At 41.9% G+C, this 26,764-nt stretch overlaps 1 protein-coding gene across 2 annotated transcripts in view; it reads right to left on the bottom strand.

The window, feature by feature from the left end:
- SDK1 (sidekick cell adhesion molecule 1) overlaps window positions 1-26,764 on the bottom strand; it is a 978,941-nt gene that overhangs the window by 456,097 nt on the left and 496,080 nt on the right. The gene's annotated exons all lie outside the window — the stretch shown is intronic.

The following is a 26,764-nucleotide window of genomic DNA, read 5'->3' as shown; positions in this document are numbered from 1 at the left end:
ACCACAACCCTGACCCAGGGCAAGTGAATTAGCTGTGGTTTTCTCCACCTCAGGGGAGCCTCATCAGAGGCTTTGTGTATGGATACCTACACTGGTGCATAGAAGGAAAGTTGCCAATGGGCACAGTGCTGCCCCCCTTCAACTTAAATTCTCCCATCATTATTAACTCCAGGCCACGTCTTTTTCACCTGTATTATCTCCCCATGTCTTAGAAGTGCAAAGGACGAGTAAATAGTCTCCAAGACCTTCTCATTCATCCTGATTCTAGTGGGAAAGGCATCTCTGAGACTCGTTTAATGCACCCGCCCTTTCTCTGAGCCACTGAGGCTCACAGAAATTAAGTTGCTTGTCCTAGGTAACACAGCAACTTAACAGCAGAGAAGGGACTAGGTCTTTTCCCAATCAGATTAATACTCATCCGATCACACCATAGAAAGACTCTCATTATACTACTTAATTTTTAAAAAAGAATAAAAACAATACAGACACAACTTCCATGCATCCAAGGAACTTTTATTTGAAATGGGTGTCTTATGGTATCCTTCCCTTATAATTCTGTATTATTTTTGCCAGTTAAAGAGGTGGATGAGGGAGGTAAAATTTGCTTAAAAAAAATACGGGCTGAGCACGGTGGCTCACGCCTGTAATCCCAGCACTTTGGGAGGGTGAGGTGGGCAGATCACGAGGTCAAGAGACCGAGACCATCCTGGCCAACGTGGTGAAACCTCATCTCTACTGAAAATACAAAAATTAGTTAGGTGTGGTGGCACGTGCCTGTAGTCCCAGCTACTAGGGAGGCTGAGGCAGGAGAATCACTTGAATCTGGGGGGCAGAGGTTGCAGTGATCCAAGATCACACCACACCACCGCACTCCAGTCTGGTGATAGAGCGAGACTCCGTCTCAAAAAAAAAAAAAAAAAATATATATATATATATATATGTATGTATGAATGTGAGTAAACTATTCATTGGCTGGTGAATTTGGCTTAGAAGGTAAGATGCATTTTGAGCACCAAATATCATTTAGTCTAAGCTCTTTTTTCAAAAACAAGAGAAACATCTTGGGACTCCAGAGTGAGTTGTGTAACCCACAATTGCGTTACTCTATAGGGAATAGTTACAGCACTTTCAGATTCAGATCCTCTAAAATCTTTCTTCTGGTAACATTAAAATCGTGCAAAAAGAGTAACCTCTCATGAGGAATTTTAGCATTATAATCATCCTTTTTCTTCCTGCTATCTTTTGCAGAGCTTTTTCAAAAACTCTTGATTTTTATATATTATATAAAATTATCTTAACAAGTTATTGCTTATTCAGGGTTCCCATAGGATATATTACTGTTTGAGGTCTCTATGACTAACTTACTTCATGTCTCATTTATGAAAATTTCCCTATTAGGAAGTTTTCAATTTTTAGTCCCATAAAAATATTCAAAAGAGTTTTATTATAATTATTTATGGCTCCTTTATAGATTCTTTTATAGAACCATAGAAATTGTTCCATTTTATTTTAGTATATGTTATACTGGCAGCTAAAATTAAATATGAATATTTACTACACATGAAGTTACACATTTAGTAGTACAATTTAAAAACTGAATATATAATGTTTTCTTTAACATCTGATTTTTTCATAGTAATTTCAAATATGCCTATTGTTTCTCAGAATTATCCTTATGAAATGACCATGAATTCTCGATATTATTTATGGCATTATTTTCAAGAGTATTGAAAATTTAAAAAGTACATAAAAATAAAAATATTAAAGTTTCCATCTATTATAACTTTTATCTTTAGGCTTATCTTTTTCTTTTAGTTTTTAATTTCTATACAGGTTTAAGTCAAAATTCATGAAAAAAAAAAACTGCTGCTGCCAAAAAGACACCATGAAAATGCTACATCTTTGGAGAACGTGAAGATTAATTTCCCAGAAACCAAGTGTTTGTTCCTATCCAAATCTTTCTGAACAGAGCATTTCTACAAGAGACTGACTTTTTAAATGAAAATAAAACATCTAAAACCATTCATCTTAATTTTAAATTCTGATAACTGCTGTAAACCTTAAGAAGAAACCCATGTTTAAAGACAGTAAAGCAGGTATCGTGCACCCATCCTGTCTTCTTTCTTAGCGGCCTTGATTTTGTTGTGGCAACCATGGCTTCCCCCTGCAATCCAGCCACGCAACATGAGAGAGCCGGCCCCATTCCCAGTATCAGGTGTGGGTCTTGATCATTTTGTCCCCACGTGTTCCTGGTGGTGATTTTATGGCTACAAGAGAAACGACCTTCGCATGAAGCTGATAATGGTGATGGCAGAACAGAGAGAATGGAAAGCACTTGGGTCCTTCACGACCTCATAGAGCCAATGAACCAACCATCCAGCAGCCTGTCCTGTCTGGGGACTTCCTGGTTCATGAGGTCAGATACTTCCTGTTTAACCTTGGTAAACTAGTACAGATTCACATCAGCACATGCAATAACATCTTTTTTGGATTTTTTTACGTGTGCGTTCTATGCACTGCAAATAAATCCTGTGTATTTGTTTCTACATATGTGTGGACACATAAAATGTTATCAGTGGTTAGTCCAAGCAGTACAATTACAGGCTATTTTCTTTTGATTCTACCTTTTAAAATATTTTCCAATTTTTCCACAATAAATATCACTTTTGCTATCAGAAGGTAATGAAAAGAACACAGGGGCCTGCTAGGTAACTATGATAGCAAAGTTGAATACTTTGCTCATAATATGAATTACTTGGCTTTATTATAACATAACTCCAGATTACACATTTAAAACTTACACTGACTTCATAGAAAAATTATAATATTTGGCCTGAGAGATTTTCCTTTAACTTGATTGAAACAAATATATGTGTGGCTTTAAATAAAATTACTTCCATAGTCTTCTTCCATCTTTGTACATTTAAAAATGAAACCTCATCATTGTAACTCCTAATTCCATGGGATAGTAGTAAAGAGAAGAGGGACAAAAATGACTGAGTGCGATATGGGTGAGATGAGCTGCCGCTCGGGAGAAGACACTGCTGCATCATGAAGAACAAGCTAACCGGTCCTGAGGTACTAATTATAAGCACAGGAAGGGTTTTCACAAGAGAGAAACCAATCTGCTGTTTTCCGTTGCTGAGACTGATGAGCAAAGTACCTGTGCAGTTCAGCAAAGGAAGACCATTTCCAGTGGGCACTTGCTAAGTGCTTCTGGCCATTCTTCACTTGATTCTCCAACACTCTCCTGAGGTACTGGGCAAAATCATAGTTCTCTATTTTAGAAAAGATGAAATCCGAGGAAGAGAGGAGCTAGCTGGGGTCTCCGACCACGAGCATTGAGGTAGATAGCTAGACCCACCCCTTGGGCATGGGGGAGGGAGGGCCGCCTTGCTGGGCCTCAACTGGGAAGCTCCCTGACATGCTTGCATGGCGAGGGGTTGTGGCCTTCCCCACGCCACAGCAGATCAGCTGCCTTCAGGGAGGTGATACTGACATCGGAATCCTAGAATAGGTGCCTAAAGACCAGGAAGGAAGAGTAAGGGTATGCATTCACCCTGATCACCACTGGAGCAGAATCAAATAGCTGTTTCACTATTTAATCAGCCACTATTGGAAACCCCACTCCCTGCTCAGAGTGGAGGAGACACTAACCTGAACCAGGACACACTGTTCATGCCCCATGCAACTTAGATAAGATGTACTTAGAAGCTGTAAGAAGTAACAGGGGGCACTTCAACAACTTCCCCTTAAGAGTATCTGTGGGCCCAAGGAGAGGAGTTCCAGGAGGTGTCCAGAAATATTTTCATGATGTGAATATTTTCATGATGTGCTCCCAAAGCTTGCGATGTAACCAATGCTTTGGCTTCCGTGAAAATATAAATTGTCTTTGGTTATCAACAAGTATTTTGCTCTTTAACACTTACCATGAACCAGGGTGGTAATATCCAGGTCAATGTATACATTATGATGAAAATTCAGTAAAATGTTTAGTGAAATAACTTTGCCCATAAAACATAGAAGCATAATTTGAGTCCATAGTTTGACCACTACAAATGTTAAAGTAACATTTGACTAGTTTCAAATGACCTTCAAGTACATTAACAGAAGGTCAGCGTGCAGGAAGATGCAGAATATTAGTCTGTAAAATCTTAAAAAAAAAAACACTTAAAAATATTTTCCATTTTAATTAAGCAACTTTTAAAAGGGTTGATTCTAAGGCTTAGTGTTCTGAGTATAATCTGGATCTCATGCCTCACAGTTTAAGCAAGTTCAAGGCAGACAACTTTGAAACTGATGAACTTTCCTTAGCTGTATAACAACAAGAACTACAATTGCTTTCAAGTCCTTTTGGCACTAATGAGTCCCGGAAGGCTGAATACATGTTAAGCTGACACAGTGACATGTTTATTCCATCAAGAGCCAACACTTGCTGTTGACCGTTTGCTCTGGGTGTAAGAAAAATATTTTAAAAGCCAGAGAAGAGAGAATTTAGGAAACCTGTTTCTTATAATTTCAAACCAACAGAAACCACTAGTTGAGTTGTGTTCATTAATAGAATGCATGAATCCCTAGCACAGACCAAGAAGTCCTGGACAAATGGGATTGCAGCTCAGCACAGCTGCATTCAGGCAGGCAGGCTTGCTCAGAGGAGAAAGCCATTAAATGTGAGAACTGTGGTTCTTCAGTAAAGGATAAGTTATACTTCTGCAGTAGGAGAAAGACCAAAAGATGACCAGAGAGGGAAGAAACTAGAGGCAGGAAAAGACCGGTCAAGCCTCTACCAGTTTAGTTACCATAACGGTGCATGCCTTGAAAAACATTTCAAGTTAGTCTATGCGGGTATCCTTTTCTATGATAGTAATTGTTATGTTCATAATGGCAAGTCTACGGGAGAATTCCACTGAATTTATGTGAATTCACCTTCTATCCAACTCTTCTATATTGACTGTCTGTCAACGCTTAAATACAGACCCAAGTGGTGGTAAGTTGCTGGTGGAATTTCTAAAATGGTAACTCCTTTAAAATCCTTTGGATTTGAAATACATTCAGATACACCTTTGTTTTCCCTGTACACAATGATCCTCCAGTATTTAATCACAGAGCCAAAAAGTGTGTAGTCGATAAATGTGTGTTAAATTAATGAAGAAAAAGAAGGGAATCTCCAAGTATTTGTATTTGCATTTTTACTCTGACTACTCCTTTCTGAGCTTGCATATTTAGGTACCTGGAACCCAAGCAAATACAGGAGTCATTTAACCATTTTCTAAATATCTTTGCAGTGCCTATTGTGTGTGTTAACACTGTCCAGGGAAGACATACCGGAAAATATGGCTGTTGAACACAAGGGGATATCTTAGTGGTAAGAGCTGCAAAGGTGTAAAAAGATAAATGATGGCAGTATGAAGTGCCAAATGTGTGAAGCCAGTCTGTTCGTTTTACAGAGTTTTAGAGGAGAAGCAGATACGCCACACAGGCAGCAAAGTCACCACAAAGCACGCGGGTCCAACCACATCTGTTTCCCTAGTGATAGCTTCTGAAAGTGTAAAAATCTGATGGGCTATCACATTAGCAAGGCAGACCCAGTTCTCTAGCCTACACGGTATTAATAACTCAAGAACAGAACGGCTGCTTCTGCAGGTGGCGTGGGAGGAAATGCCATCCCTGCTGACCATCTATCCATGTACCTTCCACCGGAGCTCTAGCCAGGGGCTTCTGCATGGCAGGGCGGCACATCCAACTCCCTCCTGAACTGCGGGGCTGGCCTGGGCCTTCCCTGACTGCTCCCAGCACCATGGCCAACAGCAGCAGCACAGAGGAACCTGGGTGTACGGTCAGAAAAGAGGCAGAGAGGGACACCTGCCTGGGTGCACATTGTCTGTCTCTGAATTAAAGTCCAAAGAAGACGTGGGCTCAGAGCTCTTGCATCTTCTCCCAACCAATCTCCCTGAGCTTCCTGGAATCAGAAGTAGGGTCGAACCAGACTTAAAGTTAAACTCTAACGTGGTCTGCAGAGAAGACACCTTATTTTTCTACCAGAACAACATGATCACAGCTGACAGGAAGTAACACCATCAATAACACCATGATATTCTGTGTTAATACAGAGAGGCCCTTATCAGGCAACTGTGACCTGGATGGAGCAACAGAAGTGGAACTGGATCTGGCCCCGATTTTATTCCCACAGGCTCATCACTTGGCTTTCTCATCTGTAAAATGGGAATAATAATTCCGACATCAAAAGGACATTGATGAAATGCAAATCAGGTAATGAGGTGAATGAGGCTGGCTCGGAAGCTACGAATTCCGTGTTTGCTAAGTCTGAATCTGTTTCATCAGGTGTAGAATGTGACTGGCAAGTAAGAAAACAGTAAATGTCATCTACTGTCCTCTTCTAGGGGCTAAATATCAAATACTTCCTAGTTTTAGTTAACAGGCTTCTGTACAAACACAGCTAGGTCACCGAATTATCAGATTAGAGTCATAAAACGACCAGAAACCTCTACTACCTAAAACAAAGCCCATCTGCTCAAGAGCATACAGGTAATGATTTAGCAAAGAAGCCTAGAAACAACTTGTCTTCAGATACTTCCACCCAGATGCCACAAATGTTAAAACTCACTTTACAAGACTTTAATGCTAGAAAATCCCTGGCCTTTTCTCCACATGTGTTTATGTGTCATAAATGGAATTATTTTCCTTCAGGAAAGATGCTGTCTAGCAGGAGGGACAGAAAAGAAATGAAGAGATTACAGGGTAACTGTTGATGTAACTGGTGACGGATTTATTTCATCAGGGATTTTTGCCCAGAATAAATATATATCTTATTTATAGCGGTTTCTTTTTTTTTTTTTTTTGAGACGGAGTCTGGCTCTGTCGCCCAGGCTGGAGTGCAGTGGCCGGATCTCAGCTCACTGCTAGCTCCGCCTCCCGGGTTCACGCCATTCTTCTGCCTCAGCCTCCCAAGTAGCTGGGACTACAGGCGCCCGCCACGTCGCCCGGCTAGTTTTTTGTATTTTTTTTTTAGTTAGTAGAGACAGGGTTTCAACGTGTTAGCCAGGATGGTCTCGATCTCCTGACCTCATGATCCGCCCATCTCGGCCTCCCAAAGTGCTGGGATTACAGGCTTGAGCCACCGTGCCCAGCCAGCAGTGTTTCTTAAATTTCCTAGCTAACCTTCAAAAGCACTTTAGTCAATTTGTACTTATCCAGGGGCCTTTTGTTATTTTAACTAATTGTTTCAGCACTAGGTACAAATAAATGGCTACGCCAAATTCCTGGTGTGGTCATATGCAGAGGAACCGCATGAATGAGGAGTTTTTACAGATCCCAGGTTTAGGCAGAAACATTTCTAGCCAAGACTTTTTCGGCTAAAATAAAAATTCTAGAAAAAAGAAAAAGAAACATGATCTAAACAAAATGTGTGGAATACATGTTTTTAGTCTTTAGATCCTTAAACAGTGGAACTTCCCAAGAGTGTAAAATCCAGTCAAACTGGAAACCATGAAAGTTGATGACAGAAAGGCGTCCAAAAAGTAGATGAGGACCAACTAAAGCCACTCCAGATGGGGGGGCTTCTCATGAGGAATCCTCCTCTCCCCAGGATACTCTGCAAACAGCAGTCAATTCTGAAATGAGCTCAGTTTATATAGTAAGAGAATAAAACACAATAAATAATTCCATCAAAAATTAAATATATATGGCCATGGCTAAGCAAGACACAGCAGATACAAGAACATTCCTGGGAGGCCTGTGCATTGCTGTCGGCGTCTGCACCTGCAGCCTCTGCAGAGAAGCGTTGACCCAACCATTTTTACTTCGTGGGCTGAGTTGGGGAAGCCTAGAGCTGGTAATTCTTGCTTCCTGACAAGTCAAATGCTTTCTGTATCTCACTTTCTGCAGAATGAGGCACTCAGGAGTCTTTCTTCCCTTGTGCAGATAAAGGGATACTGGGCAGAGGACTCGACCCTCGCTCCACATGATGCTGCCCGCAGAGGATTATGTCTTCGTGGCTGGACCAAGCATATGCAGCAGCTGCTAGGAAGCAGAGGGTTCTTCTTTAAAAGCAAATAATAGCAGAGGAATACTAGAAAATTAGGAGCAGAGTGAAATGCTTTTTGAAATGCTTTCCATCCACCTTTCTGGTCTGTCACCACATTTGTTCCTCTTTGAAGGAGCATAATTATGACCAAGGGGTTCCACTCTCGTGTTAAGACTCTTTTCGATTGCCGAGTGACAAAGCTGTGCCCAGCAGGGACAGGAGCACCTGCAATGGCTATGGCAGACTCATAGCACCTCGAGCACAGCTGATCTCAGGGATACAGTCTGGATCTGTGTTCCCTCCCAAATCTCATGTTGAACTGTAATTGCTGGTATGGGAGGTGCGGCCTGGTGGGAGGTGACTGGATCAGAATCATGGGGGTGGATTTCTCATGTTTAGCACCATCCCCTTGGTGCTGTCCTCGTGATAGTGACTTCTTGTGAGATCTGGCTGTTTAAGTGTGTGGCACCTCCCCCTTCACTCTGTCCCTCCTTCTCCTGCTCTCACCATGTGATGCGCCTCCTCCCACTTTGCTTTCCGCCATGATTAGAAGCTTCCTGAGGCCTCCCCAGGTGCAGATGCCGCCATGCTTCCTGCACAGCCTGCAGATCTACGAGCCAATTCAACCCCTTTTCTTTATAAATTACCCCGTCTCGGGTATTCTCTTACAACAATGCAAGAACAGCCTAATACCCCTTGGTGATGGTGGATCCTCAGTGCATGACTCAAAACACGTGCTCCCCTAACTACAGGGGATAGATCTTCATGCTCAGGCACAAATGCCATCAACAATGAAGATGAAAATAAATCAATAAGAAAATCCAATTTTTAACGATTTTTTTATTTCTGAAAGCTACTACGATAGGTATGGCATTTGTGTGTAAACAGAACGTCTGTTGGGTTCTCTGCTTTATCAGACAGCCTGCCGGTGTCATCACTCTCTGTGACTACAGACATTGTTCTGGCAAACAAAAGTGCAGGGAAATGGTCAAACAGCCATCAGGTAGAAACTGATTTATCAACAAGGCTGAGAGCTCTTTAAAATCCTGGGCCCCTAAACTGAGCTTTCAGGAGGGCTTACTGCACACTTGGTTCACTGTAACACACATGTCTCTTCCCAGAGCAGGGCTGCCTCGCTGTGCAGGTCGGGCTGGGATCCAGGCCTTGCATTATTTACACCTGTGCTGGGAATTATTCAGAAGGTGCCAGTAAGCAAATCCCACTGAACCATTAGCCACAGTTGGGAGACAGACACTGGCATCCTTTCAGCATTCTGAGATTTTTCTGTGTGGGATTTCAGAGGGAGTGAACCTGCTGGCTTTGGACATGCCTCTAGGGACTGACCCTCCATCTGCTCCTCACCCAGTCACCACCTGGAGTTGCTTGTCGCGTCTCAGAAGGGGCACCATGCTCCCCATCAACTCTTCTTTTCTACAAAGCTTCTGCTCTGCCCTCTTCACTGACATGATGCGGAGGGCACATTCCACGGGCCCGGCAATTGTTGTGTGCTCTGCATGCAGCGTCTCACCTGGCCCTCACGGTCATCCCACACAGATTCAAATTCCCTCAGTTTGGATTTTGGATCCAGAGATGGCTGCATGGGAGTCCCTTCTCTGACACTTCCTAGCTAGTGACACTGTGACAACAGGCCAGCTGCTTGACTGACAGCACCAATGCTCAGGTCAGATGGGGATAATAATTGTATCCATCTCTGAGTTTGGTAGGAGAATTAAATGAGATATTAAAAAGTGATTGGCACACATAGCTGGCATACACTTAAAACTCAGAAATGCTTAGCTGCTGTTATCATCTCCACGTTACAGACAGGAAGCAGAGGCTACTAGAGGTTAAATAATTTTGCTAAAGTTGAAGAAACAAGACTCTAACCCAGCCCCCCAGCCTGTGCTCATCCTAAACGTATTCTCTCATCAAGTCCTTTAACTACTGTCTCTGTCACCTCCCTGGCCCCAGATGCAGTGAGACAACATGCCAGGGAGAGGAGTCTGTGCAAACCTTTGTTGTGAGGTTAACAGTTCTGCGCCTTGGCCCCCTCTCTCTGTTTCTCTCTCTCTCTCTGTCTGCCGCTGTCTTTGTGTCTCTTTGCCTGTCTCTGCCTCCCCCTTTCTCTAGGTCTCACATCAGATCCCCCCACTGGCTAAGACAGGCCTGGCCTATGGTAGAGGGGATCATGAAACTGGTGACAAAATGCAGGGGTGGACACTGAACGTTTGGGCTTGAGGCAGCCCCTGGCATTACCATCTACTGGGAGTGCGACTATACCACAGCATGCTGGGTCTAAAGAGGGAGGCCCCACACCACCTGAGTTATGTGAGTCGGCGTTAAGCACTTCCCCTTCCTATCCTGATAGAACCCTCCCAGGCAGGCCTTCTTGGCCTTCTTTGGTACTGTTCTGGAGGTTACCTTCTCCACTAGGCGGCTGTCAGTCCCTCTAACAAGCAGCAGAGCTATGAGCCCTGGGTTCTGTCCATGAAGACTAATGAAAGCAGTTTCCTTTGGGGATGGGGTCGATTTTTTTCTCAAGAGGTATGAACTTTGGACTTTCCCAGGTAAGGCTTTGTAAATCCCTTTGTGTTTAACATTAGGATATGTCTAAAATGAGAAAATAAGATGGCAAGTTCAGATGTGCCTGGGTGAAATATAGCTGTCAATAACTCAAAAAGGGCCATTTTGAGAAAGTCTAAGTAAATTGAAAACATTATTAACCACAACAAAACACATGTAAGATACAGGCAGGAAGCAAATTTAGGTAATATCATTCTTAGTTCCCAGACAACCCCACACAAAAATAAAAACAGGAAAAAAATGGATAAAAATAGAAAAAGGGGCAGCAGCTACTTCTCCCAACTGTCTCCACTACTTGCCACGGCTAATGATCTCGTGCAGTTAATTTCCATGACAAACACAACACAATAACATAAAATGTAATTGCTCTATTCATCTCCTCAGAGAACTGCAATGTGGTTTGTTAAGTTGTGATGTATTTGTTCTTAGTCCTCAGCCACATTTCTCCACAGGCGTTTTAGGTTGGCCACAAGCAGTACATAACTGGTGCAAAATGATTCAAATGAACAGGTGCGAAGTTCTGCAAAGGACCAAAGGCCACAGAAAATTCTTCGCTAGGGTCTATAAAGGTAACGGTCTCTGCTGGGTGGAGAAGGCAGGGGAGGGTGAACATCACAGAGCTCCGGGGCCCAACTCTTTAGCCATCTGCTGGGGCACATGAGCCTTCTCGTGGTAGGCCGAATAAAGGCCCCCAAGACATTCGTGTCCTAATGTGGACATCCATGTCCTAGAGATATGTTACCTCACGTGGCAAAGGGACTTTGCAGATATGGTGAGGTTAAGGATCTCACCATAAGATGGGAAGATTGTCTTGGATTATTTGAGTGAGTCCATGGGAGACGAAGTCCTAGAAGTGAGCGAGAAGTCAGAAGAGTCATGAGCAGAGGGGAGGGTTTATGCCGCTGACTTTGAAGATAGAGGCAGGGCTACAAGTCAAGCATTTGCAGTCTTTCCTTGTCTTTGACCTCAGGGCCTTATCATGCAGTTTGTGGTAGCAACAGAGATCTACAGGAGGAGGAGGGCCTTGAAAATTCACACTGAGGAGAGAAGCATGACAATTAGAATAGCTCCATAAAGGAAGAAGAGGGGGCAAAGAAGTCAGGCCAGCTACAAGGAGGTGACTTGGAAGGAGAAAGAGTTTAAAGAGAAATGTTTCGGTTCTCCATTAATGTGGTCATTCTTTGACAGATCACTAATGATCTGCCTTGACAATATTTCTTTTTTGGATAGACTGGATGATGTCTTTCTTGTTTTGGCTTTGCCACCGAGCATTAGATGTGTTTCATTCATTTGTTCACTAATTCACTTACTCTTCTGACACTTACCGGGGAATTTACTAATAGATAAGAGACTATCAAGGCTCTATAAGTCTACAATCTACAGTCTCCACAGGGGGAACTTCTATGGTCTCAAAATACCATTTGCCACAAAAAGGAACCAGGGCATTTTAGAGAAATCGTTCATTATGGGTCAGGGCAGAAAATGTACAAGAGGAGCCCAGAATATCGTATACCACGTAGCAAGAAAGCAAAGACTACGTCATGTCACAAGAACTCGAGAATCAACCTGAAGAGGCTCCTGCTACCCAAGAAGGGGGCAATTTGAGCATCAATACAAAGGCATTCAAGTCAGAAAGGAAAAAATGAACCACCTCTATTTGTAGATGATGTGGTCTACACAGGAAATACCAAGGAATCTACAAAGCAACAATAACAACACTCATTGAACTAATAAGTTCAGCAAGGGTTTCAGAATACAAGATACACATACAAAAAAAAAAAAAAAACCCTGTACTTTTTAGTAGCATAAAACAGCACAGATTTCTTTTTAATGAACAAATAAAAACTGTATATACTTATGGTGTCCAATATGATATATGAGTACCTTGTGAAATGGTGAAATCAAGCTAATTAACCTATACATTACCTCATGTGTTTTTTTCCTTTTTGTGGTAAGAACATTTAAAATCTACTCTCTTAGTAATTTTCAAGTATACACTATATTATTAACCATAGTCACCATGCCATACAATACATCTCTTAAACTTATTCCTTCTAACTAAAATTTTGTGTCCTTTGACCAATATCTCACCAATCCTTCCACCCCCAATTTTATTTCTCTGTAATAACAATGAACATGCGAAAGCCAAAATTAAAATATAACGCCACTGACAATCACTCAACAGAAATAGGTGAGAATCTAGCAAATACGTACAGAACTTGTATGCGGAAAACTACAAAAATACTGAATAAAGAAATCAAAGTTCTACACAAATGGAGAGCGATAAAGAGTTCAAGGATTGGAAAACACAACAAAGTAAAGATACTGGTTTTCTCTACTTGTTTAATGTGATTCCTTCAAAATCTCAGCAAGATTTTTTCTATAGATAGAGAAAATATTCTAAAATTAGTATGTAAAGGTAAAAGAATTAGAATAGCAAAAACAATTTTGAAAAAGAAGGAAAAAGTGGGAGGAATAAGTCTACCAGATATACAGCTATATCCAGTGTGGTATTCGCAAAGGAAAAGACAAATAGGTAGATGGGGCAAAATAAAGAACCCAGAAAGAGACCCATAATAGTAGGGCCAATGGATTTTTTACAAAGGGCAAAAATCAGTCAGTAAAGGAAGGAAAGTCTTTCCAACAATGGTACCAAAGCAACTGGAGATTCATAATTCATAAGAACTGGAGATTCATTAAAAAACTGACCTCAGCCAAACCCTCATGTAACTGATACAAAAATAAACTCATAATAGATCATAAATACACTCGTAAAACTGTAAAATTTTTAGGAGAAAATACCAGAGAAATTGCAGAGTTCTTAGATATGACACCAAGAGCATAATTCATGTAATAAAAAATTCAGTCAATTAAACTTCATTAACATTAAAATGTTTTGTTCTGTGAAAGACTCTATTAAGAGGAAAATACGGCTCATGCATGTAATTGCAGTACTTTGGGAGGCTGAGGCAGGTGGATCACAAGGTCAGGAGATCGAGACGATCCTGGCTAACACGGTGAAACCCCGTCTCTACTAAAAATACAAAAATGAGCCGGGTGTGGTGGCGGGCACCTGTAGTCCCAGCTACTCAGGAGGCTGAGGCAGGAGAATGGTGTGAACCTGAGAGGTGGAGCTTTCAGGGAGCCGAGATTGCGACACTGCACTCCAGCCTGGGCAACAGAACGACACTCTGCCTCAAAAAAAAAAAAAAAAAAAAAACAGAGGAAAATACAAGTTGCAAGCTGGAAGAAAATATTTGCAAAACAAATTTGATAAAGGATACATATCTAGAATATATAAAGAACTCTTCTTAAAAGTCAACAATTTAAAAAATCCAGCTAGAAAATGGGAAAAGCAGGCCAGGCGCGGTGGTCCATGCCTGTAATCCCAGCACTTTGGGAGGCTGAGGCAGGTGGATCACTTGAGGTCAGGAGTTTGAGACCAGCCTGGCACATGGTGAAACCTCTTCTCTACTAAAAATACAAAAATTAGTCAGGCATGGTGGCGTGCCCTTGTAGTACCAGCTACTCAGGAGGTTGAGGTGGGAGAATTGCTTGAACCTCAGAGGTGGAGGTCTCAGTGAGCCAAGATCACGCCACTGTACTCCAGCCTAGGTGACAGAGTAAGACTGTGCCAAAAAAAAAAAAAAAAGAAGAAAAGAAAATGGGCAAAGTACAAGAAGCAGCATGTGACCAAAGAGAATATGTAAATGGAAAAAAAGCACACACAAAGTGTTCAGCATCACTAGCCATGAGGGAAATGCAAATTAAAACCATGACATATCCCTCCACACCTATTAAAATGGCTAATGTAAAAAAAAATAGTAATGCAGGAAACTGGAGCTCTCATACATTGTTGAGAGAATGAAAAATGGTATAGCCACAATGGGAAATACTTGGGTAGTTTCTAAAAAGCCGAACATATACTTACCATTTGACCCAGCGATTATAATCCTGAACATGCATCCCAGAGAAATGAAAATTTACATCTACGCAAAAACCTGAACAGAAATGTTCATAGCAGCTTTATTTGTAACAACCAAAACCTTGAGATAAAACAACAACAACAACAACAACAACAAATGTTCCTCAATCGGTGAAGAGTTAAACTGCTACCTCCATTGCACAGAATCCTGCGTCACAGTGAAAAGGAACAAGCCATTGATACGTGCAACATGGATGGGTCTGAAAAGTATTAGGTTCAGTGGGCGGAAAAGCCAAACCCAAAAGGTCACCTCATGTAGGGTTCCACTTACGTAACATTCTCAAGATGAGAAAATTGTAGAGATGTAAAACAGATTCGCGGCTGCCAGATTGCGAAGCTGCCAGGGAAGGTATGACCATTACAGGGCAGCACAAGGGGGATGGATGTCTGTGGTGATACAACGGCTCTGTAGACCTTTTTTTTCTTTTTTTTGATATAGTGTCTCATCCTGTCTGCCAGGTTGGAGTGCAGCGGCACGATCATGGCTCACTGCAGCCTTGACCTCCCGGGCTTAAGTGATCCTCCCACCTCAGCCTGCTAAGTAGCTGGGACTACAGGTGTGTGCCACCATGCCTGGCTAATTTTTTTTTTTTTTTTTTTTTTTGTGGAAATAAGGTCTTGCTGTGTTGCCCAGGCTGGTCTTGAACTTCCAGGCTCAAGTGATCCTCCTGCCTCGGCCTCCCAAAGTGCTGGCATTACAGGCGCGAGACCAGCCCAGCTCTGTATCGTGGTTGTAGTGGTAGTTACACACATTTGCACATGTAGTAAAATGACACAGAACTACACACACACACATATTGTACCAGTGTCAATCTCCTGGTTTTGATATTGTACTATAGTGATGTAAAATATAAACATTGGGTGAAGGGTACATGGGACTTCTCTGAATAGTTTTTGCAACCTTCTGTGAATGTATAATTATGTACAATCTCAGAGTAAAAAGTTAAAAAGTAAAAGAGAACTCTGCTAAAGAAAAGAAAAAGGAATATCCCTACTCACTCTGTGAGAGCAGAAAGTCTAAACTAAAACTAACAAGCTATTTCATCCTCCAGCTGGTCAGCAGAGAGTTCTCACTGGAGTTTTCAGGGAGACACAAATGTTGGAGTTTGAGAATTGAATCACAAAACAGGGAGAACCACATGAAGACAGAGGTGAGAAAATCCAGAAGAGAGCTCCAAGTGCAAAGGCCCTGCAATGGGACAGGCTGGGCCAAAGAAGACCAAGGAAGCAAGAGGAGAAGGAATTGGAGAGACAGAGAAGATGCGAGCTGGGAGCAGCCACAGCCATCTGGAATTCACCAGGTCTTGCTCAGGGTCCTCATCAGTGAGAAGGACTCATCATCAATCCATCCCTCCCAGGCCCTCCTTCCTGTTTTCGTCAAACCTGATCATCCAGTTGCTCAACCCTTAGGGCTAAGGAGAGAGGACCATAGAGAGAGCACATTGACAATCTACAATCGTCATAAGTAAATTATATAAATGTAGCCATAAGAACTCAGAATGCACAGCTGAGGTCAGTTAGTGAATTTTTAAAAAAATGATTAAACATTCAGTAGACTCTAGGGTCATGAAACAAGGAATTCTTGCTTTTAATTATAACCTTGCAATGACATTGAAAAGAGAATAAATTATATGCACTATGCTCCAAAGAGAAGTGAAGACATATTAGAAAAGTTTTCATTAACCCAACCACAAGGAGTGGGAGAAAGGTTATATTGATGAAATATTACATTCAGCTATTTTAAAAACCCAGTTATATGAAATAGCTAATTACACAATAATGTCTCATAAATGAAATAGTGATGTGTCTTATTTAATCATCTGCATCTATGTCTTCTCTTGCTCAAAAACTGTCAGGTTGATCTGGCTAGTTTAACTGTATTTTGGAATATATTAGGAAAATAAAAGGAATCTGCCAAAAATTTCATTTCATTGTACAGATATCTGAGTCTGGGACATTTCTGTTAGGGTGGGAAGGACAAAGGGGTCAGTGTAAAAAAGAAAGTTAAAGGGTATTCAATCAGAGCCAAGAGCTGTAACAAGGACAAGTCCACTAGGCCAAGACAAAAACTGGGCCAGGCTGCTAGTATACCCGGGCTTCCAATGCACCAGTTTCTACAGGTCAATAAGCTATCTCAAAGGGTGCGAAGGACTTTTGTCTTTTGATTCAGGGATTAGGTGTGTGTGTATTAAGGAGTGATTCAGATGAAAAACTCTGAATAATTTGGTATGTGATGGCAGAGAAAACAGTACTTGGCTTAAAAAAAGTAAAAGATACTGGCCGGGCGAGGTGGCTCACACCTGTAATTCCAGCACTTCGGGAGGCCGAGGCGGGTGGATCGTGAGGTCAGGAGATCAAGACTATCCTGGTTAACCCATCGCTACTAAAAATACAAAATATTAGTGGGGCATGGTGGCAGGCGCCTGTAATCCAAGTTACTTGGGAGGCTGAGGCAGGAGAATCTCTTATACCCAGGAGGCAGAAGTTACAGTGAGCCAAGATCGCGCCACTGCACTCCAGCCTGGGTGACAGAGCGAGACTCTGTCTCGATAAATAAGTAAGTAAGTAAGTAAAATATGGCAATTAGTGTAGCTAAGCGCACATCAGTCTGGGTAGAAATGCTCACCAATGAATGATGGGAACTAAGATCCTTACATGCCATTGCTCCAGTGCCAGCTGGTAAAGAATTGGGAGAACAAGGGATTCAAAACAATAAGGAAATGGAAGTGTTGTGTTTCCTCATAATATTAGACACACAGGCTGGAAGTTTCCTAATACAGTATACCAGGATATGAAATGCAAATCCTGCCCAACAGAAAGGTTGGGGACTGAGAGTCCAATCCACACCCCTGCTACAATCTCACCAAAAACATGTTTTATAAAATCATGTATACTTGAAGGTTATCATAGAACCTGCGTAGTAATCTAAACAGTAACAAAGTTCTGGGAAAGTAATATTTTTCCATCTCATGGAGACAAGAACCCAAATCTTCACCCAGGAGACAAAGAAAGAAAAACATAGAATAAATTAAACAACAACAACAACAACAACAACAACAACAAAACCATGAACTAAGTATTCACTTTACAGTAATTTAGCCAGTAAATTTAGACATACAAATCAAAAGCACCTATTTCCAAATTTAGCATTTGGAGGAGCAAGTAAACTCAGGCAAGGGTAAAGAGAAGTCATGGGCCCAGTATGAAAATTTTAGGATAAACAGGGTCTAACATATTCATATGCCTTCAACACCGAGAAGCCAGAAGGGGCCTAAGTGAATAATTGGGAAAATGGGGAGACATGTCACAATTTCAGATAGAAGAATTATTGGATCCTAAAGATACTATTTCTCTCCAGATTCAGTAGCAAGATTTAACACAATTTTAAAGTACATACCATTGCATGTTCTGAAAATGAAAAATAAGTATTTTGAAGTTTATAAGAAGAAACAAAAAAGTAATAAAAAGCCCCAAGATTTTTTTAAAAGGAGAAGAAACATGAGGGACTTATTCTACTGGTTATCCAATGACATTAAATCCATAGTATTATAAATAATGATTGAATAATAAACAATTGAGGGGGGAAGAGACAAATCTTCCTCGCAGGAGAATTCAAATTAATAAATGCAGGAGAATGAGGGAAAGAGAAAAATGACTATTAGAAATCCACAGAAATAGTTACTGCAGGCAAGATCCACTGGTGAAGGCTAAAATTAGTGGGCACAGCTTCAAAGAAAAGCAGAGTATGTGCATAACCTCCAAGTATCTATGCAAAATATTAATCAAGTTTTTGTGGTGGTTTTAACGTGCGTCCACAAAGTCACTGATAGCTCTCCCTCTAGTAGGAGGGGCTTAACTACCCTCCCCTTGCATGCAGGCTGGGCTAAGAGACTCGCTCTAAGAACAGAACGTGGAAAGGGAACGGTAGTGGTTGACGCCGCCTTAACCAAGCGACCATACTGTCGCTGCCAGTAACAAGTCATGTTGATGCCAAGTGCCCTGAGATGATGAGTCAGCTTGATCGTGAGAAACCATCAGACAAGCCCAAATTGAGGGATGTTTTAGAAAGCAATGGGTCAGCACTCATCAAGAGTGCCAAGGCTGGCCGGGCGCAGTGGCTCACGCCTGTGATCCCAGCACTTTGGGAGGCTGAGGTGGGCGGATCACGAGGTCAGGAGATCAAGACCATCACAGCTAACACGGTGAAAGCCTGTCTCTAGTAAAAATACAAAAAATTAGCTAGGCTTGGTGGCAGGTGCCTGTAATCCCAGATACCCCGGAGGCTGAGGCAGGAGAATGGCATGAACCCAGGAGGCAGAGCTTGCAGTGAGCAGAGATCGTGCCACTGCACTCCAGCCTGGGCAACAGAGCCAGACTCCGTCTCAAAAAAAAAAAAAAAAAAAAAAAAGAGTATCAAGGTCATGAAGGACAAAGGAAGACCAAGAAACCATCACAGATTGGAGAAGTTTACAGAGACACGGTGACTAAATGAAACACGGACTGCGGAAAGGATCCCAGAATAGGAAAAGAGAATTAGGAGAAAAAATTGGGAAAAAGTCTCTAGTAAATGTATTGCACCAATGCAATTTTCTTAGTTTTGATGAATGGACTAGGGTCATGTAAGACGTTAACATTACGGAAATCTGGGTGAAGGGAATACCAGAACTCTCTTGCAACTCTTTTATAAGTCTAAAGTTACTTCAACATAAAAAGTGATTTGAATGATCTCAAAAGCAACAACAAAAAGTTGACATCTGTACAGAAAAGTGAGCCTAAAGACAGACCACAGTGGATATAAATCATTAATATATAATAAAGGAAGAGTGAGAAATCGATAGGAAAGAAATAGATAATTCAGAAAACATCAAGGAAATATTCACTAGCCATTTAAAAAAATTTAGATCCTTAAGTCATGCCACAGAGCAAAATAAAATTCCAGGGGGATTTTCCAAAGGAAAAGAAATTGTAGAAAAACTTCATCAATTATGACATACACAGCATGGGAGATTATACATATTTAAAAGAGTAAATCAGATCTATGTAAATGGGGTTCCATGATTTTTTGTAGGTATTAAGTATGAAAAGATACAGTAAAGCATATAAAATATGATCTAATTTTTTAAAACATTGGCAATAAAAACTGTGTGTGTGTGTACATACGTACCCCTTTTGTACATGTACAAGGCTGTATGGGGCTAAATGACTTTACGGAAAAATAAGAAAATATACATTAGGCTATTTATATATGTGGAGGGAAAGAGAAAAAAAGAAAAGGCGAAAGAAGTGAAAAGGGAAAAGAGGAAAAGACAAATCTTTTTAAAAGACCGATGCGGGATGGGTGTGGTGGCTCACACCTATAATCGCAGCACTTTGGGAGGCCAAGGCAGGAGGAATGCTTGAGGCTAGGGGTTAGAGATCCCATCTCTATGAAAATTTAAAAATTAGCCAGGTACAATGGCACACATCTGTAGTCCCAGGTACTTGGGAGACTGAGGCAGTAGGATCACTTGCGGCCAGGAAGTCAAGGCTGCAGTGAGCTATGACTGCACCAGGGCACTCCAGAGCCCAGGAGACAGAGCAAGACCCTGTCTCTAAAGAAAAAAAAAAAGAAACAAAGAAAAAGAAAGAAAATATATGATCACATTTATGTGAATCTAAAATAAAACTTAGATAAGTATCTAATTGCTAAATTTGATCTTACTTTCTAAATATAAAAATTATGTAATAAACTTGGCTATATGACATTGATAACTTTAGTCTCTTTAAAAAACAAGAAAACGGAAAGGCCAGTGGGCAAAAATGTGTACAGCAAACAACACACTCATTTCAAAATAAATAATGAATAATACATATTTGAAAAATGCTCAGCCTTAATAATCAAAAGAAACAAATCAAAAACAATGAAAGTCATTTTTGGTGTTAAACCTGGGGGCTGCCAAAGGAACCCAGTGCCTGGAGATGTTGGCTTAAACCAAGGTGGGGCTTAAACCAAGGTGGGGCTTGAACCGAGGTGGTCATGAGGGAGACGGTAAGAAGTGGTTGCGCCCGGCTACTGGCTATGAATTGAAAGTGGGGCCGGCAGGTGCAGTCCTGGAATGGGTGTAGGCTGGGAGAGAGAGGGGAGTTAAAGACGAATGGGACCAGCACCACTCTGGGCAGGGAGTGTGCAGGGGCCGCTCTGCTCTTAAGGAGCTCTGCTTCCAGCAAAGGCGAGCAACAGCAAAACAGCGTCAGAGTATCATTCTGAGATCCACTGCTATGCCCTTTACCTTCCTGATTAAGAAATTCTTTTTCACAGCCAAAGAAACCTCTCCATTTCTATTTAAGCCCCTTCCATTTTCTCCGACCATCTGTGGACACGGAGTATAAATGCTTTAGCACAGCTTTCACTTATACTTAAAGACTTCATTATATTAGTCTTGCCTTTATTAACCTACACAAACTCAATTCTCCCTTTCGTTTTGCAGAACTGTTTTCTACCACTTTAATCATTATTTCTTCCTCTTCAACACATCACGAGAGGCTGAACTTATGCCTGTAAGCAAATCAAGAGAGCCAAAGAAAGAGAAAGACTACACAGCATCGTCGAACTCCAGAGCAGGCTGGTTGAGCTCAAAAAACAGTCTATGATTTTTAAAGCCAGAGGTTATGAATCTATTAGCACTCTCATGATGTCTGTGTGTGCATCTGATCATGAATCATTACCTTCCCAGAAACACATTTTATGAGAGCCAAAGTTTAGATTTATTGCCCTCACTGATATTATTCTGAGCATAATCAGTCAATTCCACAGATTTTACTACTTGACTCGAAGGAGAATACAAATGGGTACAAACCCATTCTTGTGACTTTATCGTATAACTGTATAATATGGGAAGAACACCAAATACTTTCAGAGTTGATGCTTCAGAAAGGGCACATTTTAAGTCAGGTATCAGTTCTCAGTCTAACGTGATGGGTTCTAATACATCAGTGTCACTTTTCAATTTAACATAATCTAACTTTTCATGATAAATAAGAAAGAGAATGCCGGCGGGAAGACAGGCATTTAACAGCCAGATACAGCGAGGGGTAAAAGGAAAATTTCCATGAGTGCAGCCAATCCTCCTTGCTTTGCTCTTTAAAGTCACCAAGATTCCTCTCAGAGCCCATTTCTGAAGGAATTCTGTGTACTTTACATTTGTTTCCAGCCCCTTGCACACCTCTCTCTGTAATATAAATGATCTATAAGGTCTGAATCAGACCCCTTCCAGCAATACTGCAAGAGGTGCCAGGGTGTACTGAAAGCCAAGTCTCGTGGGGCCTGCCATAACAAGTGGTATTAATTTACAAGACACCCTATCCAACATGCCTCTAAGGGGGGGAAAAAATCACAGCCACAGCACATAGTCCCATCTAAGTATCATGCAAAACAGACATGTCTGAGTCCTAACACATTTCGTCTAGTGTGCTAGGACAACCTGATGTGGTTAAAAGATTTTAGAGTCAGTTGTGCCACTAACCTTGGACAAGCTGCTTGCCCTCACTGAGGCTCTGTCACCCAATCTGAGAAAAGGAAGAATGATGCCTTGTAGAACTGCTGCAAGAAGTAAAGGGGGCTACACTTGCAGAGTGCCTGGCACAGAGTTTGTCCTTAATACTGTAGTAGTAATGACAATACCAATAGTGATCTTTTTTTTAAGCTCATTAACATTTTCTTAAAGGCCAATTTTAGTGTCCAAAAATTCACAAAGGGCAACAGACAGAGGATCTAGAACAGATGTCTCAAGGGCCAATGAAATGGAGGAAAGAGGATGATGTCCAACCTCTGAAATGTAGAGCATGGATGCATCCTGTGTTGGTCCATTTTCTGTTTCTGAAATTGGGTGATCTATAAAGAAAAGGAACGTGTATCTTACAGTTATGGAGCCTGAGAAGTCCAAGGTCTAGGGACTATGTCTGGTGAGGGCCTTCTTGCCGTGGGGACTCTGCAGAATCCAGGCAGTACAGGGCATGACATGGCGAGCGGGTTGAGGGTGTGAACTCAGGTCCCTCTTCCTCTTCTTACAAAGCCACCGGTCTCACTCCCATGATAACCATTAATCCATAAACCCATTATTCCATGAATCCATGAACCTTCATGACCCAGTCACTTCTTAAGAGCCCACGTATCGATACTGCCATACTGGGGATTAGGTTTCCACATCAGATTCAGAGGGAGTAAACATTCAAACCATAGCGTGCCCCAAAGCTATGCCCTTGCTACATATGCCTTCCTTTTTTTCTTCTTCCTATTTTTAAAATCGTTATAAAAATTTAAAAAGAAGCTAAAAGGGGAATGTTAAATAGCAAGTTCAGGTCAGTGTCTGTGTCTTGAGGGACAAGAGATGTGGGAAGGGACATTCAGCCATATCGGCGATCTTTTACACCTTCAAGGGATCAGCTGGGTGTGTCCACATTCACGCTGTTCTCCTTTATGCTTGCTTTGTATATCTGAAATACTTCATGATACTTTTTTTTAAAAAAAGGTAAAATCGTAAAATGTAAAATAGATTCCAAGAGTGCATTAAATTGTATAAAGATAGCATGTTTCTTAAAAATGAAAGCTATTTGGCATGTGCTAAGTCTGAGGGCAGCCGACTACTAGGATATGGGGGTTGGAGGTACCCTTAGAAAGGCCTTCAGTAGTAGAGGATTTTCACATTCCCCAGAGCAGGGCAGGGAGCACCCTGCTCCTGGACCCTACTAAGGTCCTAATCAAGCTTAGGCAGATTCACCTCCATCTTCCAAGGTAACTGCCATTGTGCAGAAATATGGCTCTCCACCCCAACCCCTGCATAAGTCCACTCCATTTCTGTGATGCCAGAATAACCATACTCACTGCCATTAAATAATCCAGTACTGTGAATGTGGATACTCCATTTATACTTTATTTATTTATTATTTTATTTTATTTTGAGACAGAATTTCGCTCTTGTTGCCCAGGCTGGAGTGCAATGGCATGATCTCGGCTAACTACAACCTCCACCTCCCAGGTTCAAGCAATTCTCCTGCCTCAGCCTCCCGAGTAGCTGAGATTACAGGCATGCACCATCATGCCTGGCTAATTTTGTATTTTTAGGAGAGACGGGGTTTCTCCATGTTGAGGCTGTTCTCGAACTCCTGACCTCAGGTGATCCACCTGTCTTGGCATCCCAAAGTGCTGGGATTACAGGCGTAAGCCACCACACCCGGCCTTCCATTTATACTTTAAACCTTGCTTCCAACAGCTCAGTAAGTGGCAGAGGAGTGGAAGGTTTAGAAAGATAGAGTTTGTAGCTTGCCAAATCTAAAGAAAAAAAAAGATTGCTTAGTTGCTGACAATAGCTATAGAATCGGCACAAGAAGGATGCAAAAGCTGGAAAGGGCAGAGGCTCGCGGGTCTACTTAAAAGTTTGCACTAAGAAAGAAACCTGAAGACTATCTAAGGCGCGAGGAAGCTTTTCATGAGTTGAAAGCCACCGTCACTGTGCACTGAAATATTCAGCATTTGTCACATCAATCGCTGGTCACGATTTTCTTGTAGAGCACAAAGATCTTCAAATACATAGCTTTTCTATCCATGAAGAATACAACTTAGGTAGAGCTGATTACTCTATTAATAATAATCAGGTCTTTTCAAAGAGGAATGGAAGACAAGATTTAAAGCTGAGTAAATGAATCATTGACAGGATCTTTTAATATTGGAAAATTACCTTCAAATTTAGAAATGTATTGTCTTTTACAGAAACAGATCAAAATATTAAAATTATTACCTTTACATGGAAATATAACTTTTTAAAGGGACATTTGGGTAGATATTTTTCATCACAGCACATCACTCTTCTTAATAGTACTAATTTTTGTCATTGTCCCATTTGGAGGATTCTAGAATCCTTTGACCTTTTTTCCATTAGCTCCCACACAATTCTCAGTATTATAGTGAAATGAATCTTTTCCTCTCCCTATGTGAAAGGCTTGAGTTATTACAATGTTAACATTTCACTGTTCCAAGCAGAACTGAATGCACTCATTAAGCTTTCTATGTTAAAACGCCAGTGCTAGAGGAAGGTTATGGAGACTGTAGGCAGGAACCATCAAGGGTCCTGATGTTAAGTCAACAAGCTCAAGACTGAGAGGTACAGAGAAGCAAACGGGATGGATGGATGGATGGATGGGTGGATGGGAGACTGGAGGGGGAGGAGGTGGTACTTGGATGGATGGATGGATGGATGGATGGATGGATGGATGGATGGTTAAGTCAACAAGCTCAAGACTGAGAGGTACAGAGAAGCAAATGGGATGGATGGATGGATGGATGGATGGATGGATGGATGGATGGATGAATGGGAGGCAGGAAGGGAGGGAAGAAGGCAATATTCAGGCACCTGATGGCAGCAGGTTAGAGATTGAGAGCATAAAAGCCTGATTTGCGTTAATTCACTTACTCATCAACTAACATGAAAGACACAGGTTAGTTTTCTGCTGGGTCTGCTTGGGCAGGGGAACCGTGAATGTAAAGTTATATAAGTCATGGTACACGCCCTCAAGAACATAGATCTTAGGAAAACAATCAAAGTAATTATCTAATGTTCACTAGAAATGACTGAAGAAGAAAGAGAAGAGGAAAGCAAAGTGGGAGGAGGGAAAGCACATGCAGTTGAGTCTGCGGTGAAGGGGTGAAGGGGTGAAGGGGTTCAGGACCTGCGGCCTCAGGCAGTCACAGGTCAGCATCTGGACATTTCAGGGCATGGAAATGGGGGCCTAGGATGGTCTGGAGCCAGGCAGTTCTCCGAGGCCCAGTTTAAGGTCAATGCAAGGTTTTTTTGTTATTTTGTGTTTTAGGAAGGGGGTCTCGCCCTGTTGCCCAGGCAGGAGTGCAGTGGTACACTCATAGCTCACTGCAGCCTTGAACCCCCGGGTTCAAGCAATCCTCCTGCCTCAGCCTCTTGAGTAGCTGGGACTACAGGCATGAACCAATACACCTGGCTAATTTTTTTGCATTTTTTTGGAAAGACAATTTCTCCCTATGTTGCCCAGGCTACTCCTGGGCTCAGGTGACCCTCCCGCTTCACCCTCCCTAAGTGCTGAGATTACAGGCACGAGCCACCACGCCTGACTCCATGCAAGTGTCAAAGCAATGCCAGGTATTGAGGAGCTTTGTTCTATATCTGGCCAAAAGACCCAGAAAAGAAGGACATCCTTAGAGCACTCTCCGGACAGATCACCCTTGATTAAGGTCAATTTCACAAACAATTTCACAATTTCTCCTTTCAGAGATAGGGAACTGGATTCTGCTGAGTGGGCACCCATTGTGAGCCCACTCATCCTTCTCCAATCGTTCTCTCCACCCAAGGGAGCAACTGGTGCCATCCCACTCGGTCTCTGCCTGGGTACTGAGGGGATGAAGGTCAGGCAGCAAACACATTGGCAGCCGCATCCCTTGGGATGGCAGCCTCTGCAGCATCGCGCTACTCTGGGCTCATGACTGATGACCCTGAGGGAGTCTCAGAATGACCATCTGCCACGAAGTCAGTCTTTCCTCATGCCTACACCATGATGAGCTGGTCCATACAACATGGCTTCTGCCTCAGCTTCTTGTAAAATATGGAGCCCTGATATCTAAATAATTCAAAACAGTTCCCAAGGATTAAATCTGTTTCTACAACTCCTACTGACTGGCTGTAGTTCCAGCAGGCAGATTGATCTAGCCCAGCATAATGTTGCTAGGTTACACTTCTGTTCACCTAAGCTCAGGTTTTGTCTGTTATCTCAGCCCTTAATGGTACAGGGGTTTTTTTTTGTTTGTTTCTAAACGAGCACTTATGTAATATTCACTATATACCAGTCACTGTTCTAAGAGCTTTAAGAGTATTAAATAATCTTCGTAACTCCCAGGAACTAGGCACTGCTGTTAGACCCAATTTACTGATGAGGACACTGAAGCACAGAGAGGTTAAGTAACTTGCCCAAGGTCACACAGCGAGTGAGTGACGGAGCTGTGATTCAAACCAAGCAGGGTGGCTACCTCTTTGATCACTGTCAAGTTAATTTCTACACACTTTAGCTTCTGCCCCCAAAATGGGCATTCCCCTGTTCCAAACTCCCTGGCCCCAAGTTCCACAGCCCAAAAGCAACCACTGCCAGACTTTTGT

This window comes from Macaca thibetana, chromosome 3 (assembly GCF_024542745.1).
Source record: "Macaca thibetana thibetana isolate TM-01 chromosome 3, ASM2454274v1, whole genome shotgun sequence".
In the NCBI taxonomy this organism is placed as follows: domain Eukaryota; kingdom Metazoa; phylum Chordata; class Mammalia; order Primates; family Cercopithecidae; genus Macaca; species Macaca thibetana.
This window is presented reverse-complemented; position numbering and strand designations above follow the sequence as displayed.